Consider the following 6,618-nt stretch of genomic DNA (forward strand, 5'->3'; position numbering starts at 1 on the left):
GGAGCGCTCAAAATGACAGGAATTAAAACATGCACTCTTCACCAAGAAAAGTGAATGATCATATATGGGATATAAAAGATAATATCATCCATGCAAGCATTAAAGTAGAATATGATCAAACACATGATCATACAAGTATCTCACGCGGACATAAAGTATCAAATGAGCACACACAAACACAAAAGTTCAACAAATAGCAAGAGAGACAAAGCAGCAAAACACTCTCTCTCGAAGCCTATGATCTATACATTTCTCCCCCTTTGGCAACAAGTTAACAAAAAGTTTGAAAATGCATAGTGCTATGCATCTCTTAGGCTTGGTCTTCGGGAGGTGGTGTAGAGAGAACTCCAAGGACGAAGGCATTAGTGGATGATGTTGGAGCTGGTGGAGTAGGTGCTGGAGGTGGCACAAAAGCTGTTGCTGGTGCAGATGAAGTAGCTCTTGTATCTAGCATTGGCACTGTAGCTGACCTCTGACTTCTTGGCACTCGCTGAAAAGCATCCGTAGTTGCCTTCCCTCTCTTCTCCTCTGCTTCCTCCTGGAGCTGCTCGACTGCAGTCTGTATCTCAGTCACCTTGAGATCAAGATCATAAAACTTTGTCTCAACGATCCTCTCCAAGCTCTCCTGATTCTGAGTCAGGCTGGCCAAGCCCTTATCAATCCTCAATGTTGCCTGAATCAGATAGCCTAGGTGATCTTGTTTGATCTTTAAGAACACTTGAGATGCTTTCTCAGCACTTGGCATCCTTGCAGCCTTTTCTTCCTTTGACTTAGCTCTCTTCTCTCGTGCTTGTGCCGATGAAGGATCATCCTCATTCATCACAACTACGTTATCCTCAAATTTTGGGCGCAATGGTAAATGCTCCTTGTCCAACAGGTAAGTGCCTGTGCCCATCTTGGAATTGATGAGCACTTGAATGTGTGGAGCATACCCACAAGATCTTTTCTGATCTGCTACAGTCCTCTTGATTGCCTCAACAATCATACTCTTGACTTTGAATTTTTGAGGAACATCAAATATCTGCAGCAGGTTGATTGAATGTTCTCTTATCATCTTGTGATCTCCAGATTTTGGTAACAGAGTATGCCTTAAGATTGTGTTGATTGTAGGTAGACCAGACAGCAGATAATGCACAGATCCAAGCTTGTGTGTCTCCAAAGCTTTGTCGGGTATCTCCTTGTACATGTTTGCCATTGAGTTGTGGTCCTTCTTCTTCTTGGCATACACATCCAAATCATCCTCATGCTCTTCTGGGGCATTGGTCAACTTGACCCACTCATCAACAGTTGATTGGTACCTTGTACCCTCAGACATCCATATAATTCTACCATCTGGATAGAAATGAGTTGTAGAATAGAATTGCATAATGAGCTCATCATTCCATTTGGTAAGCTTCTGTCCCACAAACTTATCAACTCCACAAGCTTTGAAGCTTTCATGCACTCCTGGGAAATAGTCTTCATTCTCATCAATGAATTCCCAATCAACCCACTTCATGTCATAGACTATAGGTTTCTTATCCAGCAGAATGGTTTCATAGAAATCATGTTGTTCCTTGGTCTGGAACCTATAGTCCATTGCAGTCCTCCTCCTCACAGCATAGGGATTAGACTGTCTCCAAAGTCTCAGTCTAGCATCCTTCCTGATGTTCACGTCCTCAACCACTTGATGAGTGTCATTATGTTCTAGAATCTTTGATTTTAGTTTTCTCCGCACTTGGGCTTCTGCATATTCTTCTTCAACTTCAGGCACTGGGGCCTTGTTCTTTTCTTCAGCTGGGATGTTCCTGGTGGTTCTGTTGGCTTAGAAGGCTTCTAAGCTTGAGCTGCAGCCTTGGGGGTAGTCTTGGGCTTTTGAAGTGGCAGCCCCTGACTTGATGGCATCCCCCATAAGTTTCTGGGACTTGGGTGCTGGTGCAACATCCTCTTCCTCCGCATCTTCTTCTGGATCTCTCATTATTGAGGATCTACCAATGACTCTGGCAGTGGTCTTCTTGACCCTCTCCTTCCTTTTCTTTACCTCTCTAGCAGCTTCTTCAGTTGGCTTAGAGATTTCAGCAGTTGAGGGTCTGGCCTTTAGGGTTGGCACCCTATTGGCAGGGGTCTTCTTGTGCAATCCAGGCTTAGTTGTTGCAGTAGTGCCATACTCTTTTTTCAGCAATTTCTTTTTGGAGCTAACTTCCTCCTCAACAGCCACATAGTCCTCATCTTCAGAATCTGAGGTTTTCTTCTTCCTTGTTCTGGTGGCTGCCTTGGGCAAATTACTGGGAGTGCTCTTGCTGCCCTCATCATAGCTTCTTGAGGGACTAGTGCCCTGACTTAATTGCACTTGCTCTTCTCACCTGTTCTGACTATCACTTTGGTCAGACATCCTGGCAATCAAACTGACAGCAAACCCTGTGAATGGATATGGATGAGGTAGAATAGATGAGCATCACAAAGTGCAGAGTTTTTGCAAAAACAAATGAGTCAAAAACTTAGTTTTATTTCTCCATAGAAATCATTTCGGAGCTACCGATTTGTTAAACTCGGTGATACCGAAGCAACTATTGGAGTCTAAACTAGTGAACTCGGTCAGACCGAGTCACAATTCGATGGCTCCGAGATTGCTAGTGTTTCACAGAGAATCGAATTCAGTCCCACCGATTTGCAATTTTCGGTCAGACCAAAAAGCGCATGTGCAATGGCCTAAGATAAATCGGTGGGACCGATTTCTACAACTCGGTCGGTCTGAGATGATTTCGGCGGAGACCTAACCCTAAATTTTTGAATCAAACCTAACCTAAAGGGAGTTTTCTCTGGATAGATTGATTTCATACATGGTAATGATCATGGCAAAGCAATGTGCTAAGAATCGGAATGAGGAATTAGCACATAAAGTGGAACTCATAACCTAGTTCGGCGGGAGTTTGCTATGACGACAACGGCGGGGCAGAATCCTGTTGACAGCGATGGAAACCAGCGGTGGGAGGTCGTTGGCGACGAGGAGACGATTCGGAGACCTGAGGCGGAAGAGCAGGACACGCGCGGGCTGAGAAGGTTTGAAGGAATTTCCAAAATCTCACCTGTGGGTATATATATCCTGACCCTGTCAGCGTGACCGAGTGGAACAACTCGGTAGCACTGAGATGCAGAATCGCAAGAGGTTGCTGCAACTCGATGTGACCGAAAAGTTCAAATCGGTTGCACCGAGATTGAAAACCTAGATCAACTCAGTGAACTCGGTGTGACCGAAATGGATGGATCGGTCAGACCAAAATGCACAAAGAGGTTTTGGAAGTTTAAGTCTATGACGAATCGGGGACTTCGAGTGCTCCTCACACAGAGTGGTTCGAATCTGACTTGATCAAACTTTGTGATGTAGCAGGAATATAGTTTGAGACGAGAAAAGCATAGATAGCTAGAGAAGGTTCTTAGGCATTCTTGTCCATCCACTTGGCAAAAGAGAAAAAGCCAAACAATCAAAACAACAAGTGGATGTCCTCGAATGAGTAAAATATGCAATCAACATGCTCACACAATAAAATGGCAAATGAAATATGTGGCAAAGCATGCACAAACACTCTAGCCTCTATCAAGCAATTGGCGATGACTAGGTCATCTATATATGAGTATATTGACTTAGGAGTCAAATGAGAACATCTGATCGTAGGTCATACTCATCGTTTAAGCACAAGTGGGGTTACCACTTTTACATAAAGCATTGTTGTGTTCACACCATTAGAGTTGCTTGAGCTCAATTGATTAGAGTAAAGCTCCCCCTAGATGTGATATCCCCCCTAAGAGGGATGAACTAACCTTGGGTTTTATCGATGATGACTTCATGTAGGTGTTGAAGATGTGGATTCTCAATGTTGATGTAGATCATTTGAAGCAATCCATTGGAGTGAGTTGCACTTTCAACCTACACGGGTTAGTCCCACAAGGAACAAACAAGGATATCCATGGACCTAGAGTGATGTTCACACAAGATGATGTCCCTGAAGGAAATAGGTTACCTTGTCCCTTGTCTTACCAACAAGAGGGTCTGTGACTCCTTGAACTAGTGCAAGATGTGGAAGTTGTTTGCACTTGTCCTCGCCAAAAATGATATGAGTGAAGTATGTTGGCGGAGTCACCCTCAAGAACTCTCTAGTTCTTCTTCTTCGAGATCCACATCGTCTTGATGGGAATCCTTGGAGTTGTAGTCATACTTGATGAAGTAGAACTTGATGTAGTCTTGGGAACCACATGACCAAGGCCTTAGGAGCTTCTTCAAACGCATCAATCTCCTCTTGAAGCTTGTCCTTGCCTTTTTGCTTGTGGTCTTGTGGTGGAAGATCATCTTGAGCTTGTGTTCCTTGGAAAGAAGTAGGATCATACTTCTCTTTTTGAGGAATAAACTTTGTCTTGGGGTATTGATCTTCTTCCCACTCAACTCCATTGGCATTGAACTTTTGTTCAAAACCAATACCTTGATTCTTTCGGTGCCTTCCTTGCTTGCGTACAATTTCCTCAAATTTCTTACTCCCGGCAAGGCTCTTGTAAACACATTTCTCTATAATTCCCTTCAATAAGCTATTTTCTTGCTCAAGTGTAACTTGGCTAAGAGAATCATTAGTGGAATCAAGAGAACTACTAGAAGCAACAACATTGCATTTAACATGATTATTGTTACTACTAGAAGAAGAATCTTTCTTACTCTTGTTGCTAGATTTAACTTGTGGCATGTAAGTAGACAAGAGTAAACGCTTGGCAATGTAAGAAGAACTTTTCTTGCGAAGATCATCATTGATTGCTTTTAAGAACCCATGCTCTTGCTCAAGGTTGAGATTTTCAAAGCGTAACTTGTCATGAGTCTTTAAAAGCTCTCGATGATTTTCCAAGGTAGTTTCATGAGCTAACTTAAGAGTGTTTAGTTCTTTAGTTAGACGCTCAATCTCCTTCTTATCATCATCATTCGTTTTATCTTGAATAGTATGATTAATAGCATGTTCATCATAGTTTTCATCACTAGAGTTGTCAACAAGTAAATCATCATCACCTAGCAAATCATCTTCATCACTATTGAAATCAACATACTCGGGGTGTGATACATTTGGACCTTTAGCCATGAGGCATCCTCCAATTCCTTCATTTGGTGAGTCAAATATGTCGTAGGAGTTGGTTGACACAAGTGCTAGACCGACAACACCTTCATCTTGAGTATATTCGGAGTCGGAGTGATAACTTCTCTCAGAGTGATTGTCGGAGTCGGAGCCGGATACCCACTCACCAACATGAGCTTGATGTCTTCGTTTTGTGTAGCTCCTTGATGACTTGTCCTTTCTTTCCGAATCCTTGCTTCTCCATGATGTTCTTCATTCATAATGATCATCTCTACTCCTTCTCTCTCTTGGTGGTGATTCTTCTCTTCTACTTCTCCTCTTGGGGGAATCTTCTCTTCTTTTGTGGCGGGCCGTACAATCATTGGAGTAGTGTCCGGGTCTTCCACAATTGTAGCAATTTCGTTCACGACTCGAAGATCTTTTGTCATTGTAGGACCTTGACTTGGAACTTCTTTCCTTGCTTCTAATCTTGTAGAACTTGTTGAAGTTCTTCACCATTAGGCTCAATTCTTCAGTGAAGGCTTGTTTCTCACTTGATGATGTAGGGGCATCACATGAGGCTTTGTAAGAACCACTTGACTTGTTCTGAAGCTCTTCCTTACCCTTGAGTGACATTTCATGAGCAACAATTCTTCCAATCACTTCCGTTGGCTTGAGATCTTTGTAGTTGGGCATCATTTGGATCAATGTGCACACGGTATCATATTTTCCATCCAAGGCTCTTAGAATCTTCTTGATTATGAATCTATCGGTCATCTCTTCACTTCCTAAGCCGGCAATCTCATTTGTGATGAGAGCAAGCCTAGAGTACATTTCAGCGACACCTTCACCATCCTTCATTTTGAACTTGTCAAGTTGACTTTGAAGCACATCCAATTTGGATTCCTTGACGGAGTCGGTACCCTCGTGCATATCAACCAAAGTATCCCAAATTTCCTTTGCATTCTCAAGACGGCTGATTTTGTTGAATTCTTCGGGGCACAATCCGTTGAAGAGGATATCACAAGCTTGAGCATTGTATTGCAGCATCTTCAACTCTTCCACACTAGCCTCACGGTTCGGTCCTCTCCCATCAAAGAATTCACCTTGCAAGCCAATACACACAATAGCACAAACGGCAGGGTTATGTCCAAGAATATGCATTTTCATCTTATGCTTCCAAATAGCAAAATTAGTACCATCAAAGTAACCTCTATGATGGTAATTTCCCTCGCTAGACGCCATACTCTCCTAGGTTGTGAAACCAAGGCTATGAGCACCAAAGCTATGGAAATCAAGGCAAATGGAGACCAAGGCTCTGATACCACTGGTAGGATCGAAAGTATGTCTAGAGGGGGGGTGATTAGCCTACTTGACCAAATAAAAATCTAGCATTTTCCCAATTTTATGTCTTGGCAGATTTTAACAACTTAGCACAAGTCAAGCAATCAACCTACACATGCAAGTCTAAGAGTATAGCAGCGGAATGTAAAACATTTGCATATGAAGGTAAATGGAGGACTTTGGAGGGAGCAAACGCAATGTAGACACA

At 42.8% G+C, this 6,618-nt stretch overlaps 1 pseudogene; it reads right to left on the bottom strand.

The window, feature by feature from the left end:
• Positions 1 to 362: 362 nt before the first annotated feature.
• Positions 363 to 6,311, bottom strand: LOC147985002 (uncharacterized; annotated as a pseudogene).
• Between the last annotated feature and the right edge of the window lie 307 nt (positions 6,312 to 6,618).

The sequence above is a fragment of the Triticum urartu genome, chromosome 2A, assembly GCF_056163025.1.
Source record: "Triticum urartu cultivar PI428250 chromosome 2A, HENAU_Tu73, whole genome shotgun sequence".
Classification (NCBI taxonomy): Eukaryota; Viridiplantae; Streptophyta; class Magnoliopsida; order Poales; family Poaceae; genus Triticum; species Triticum urartu.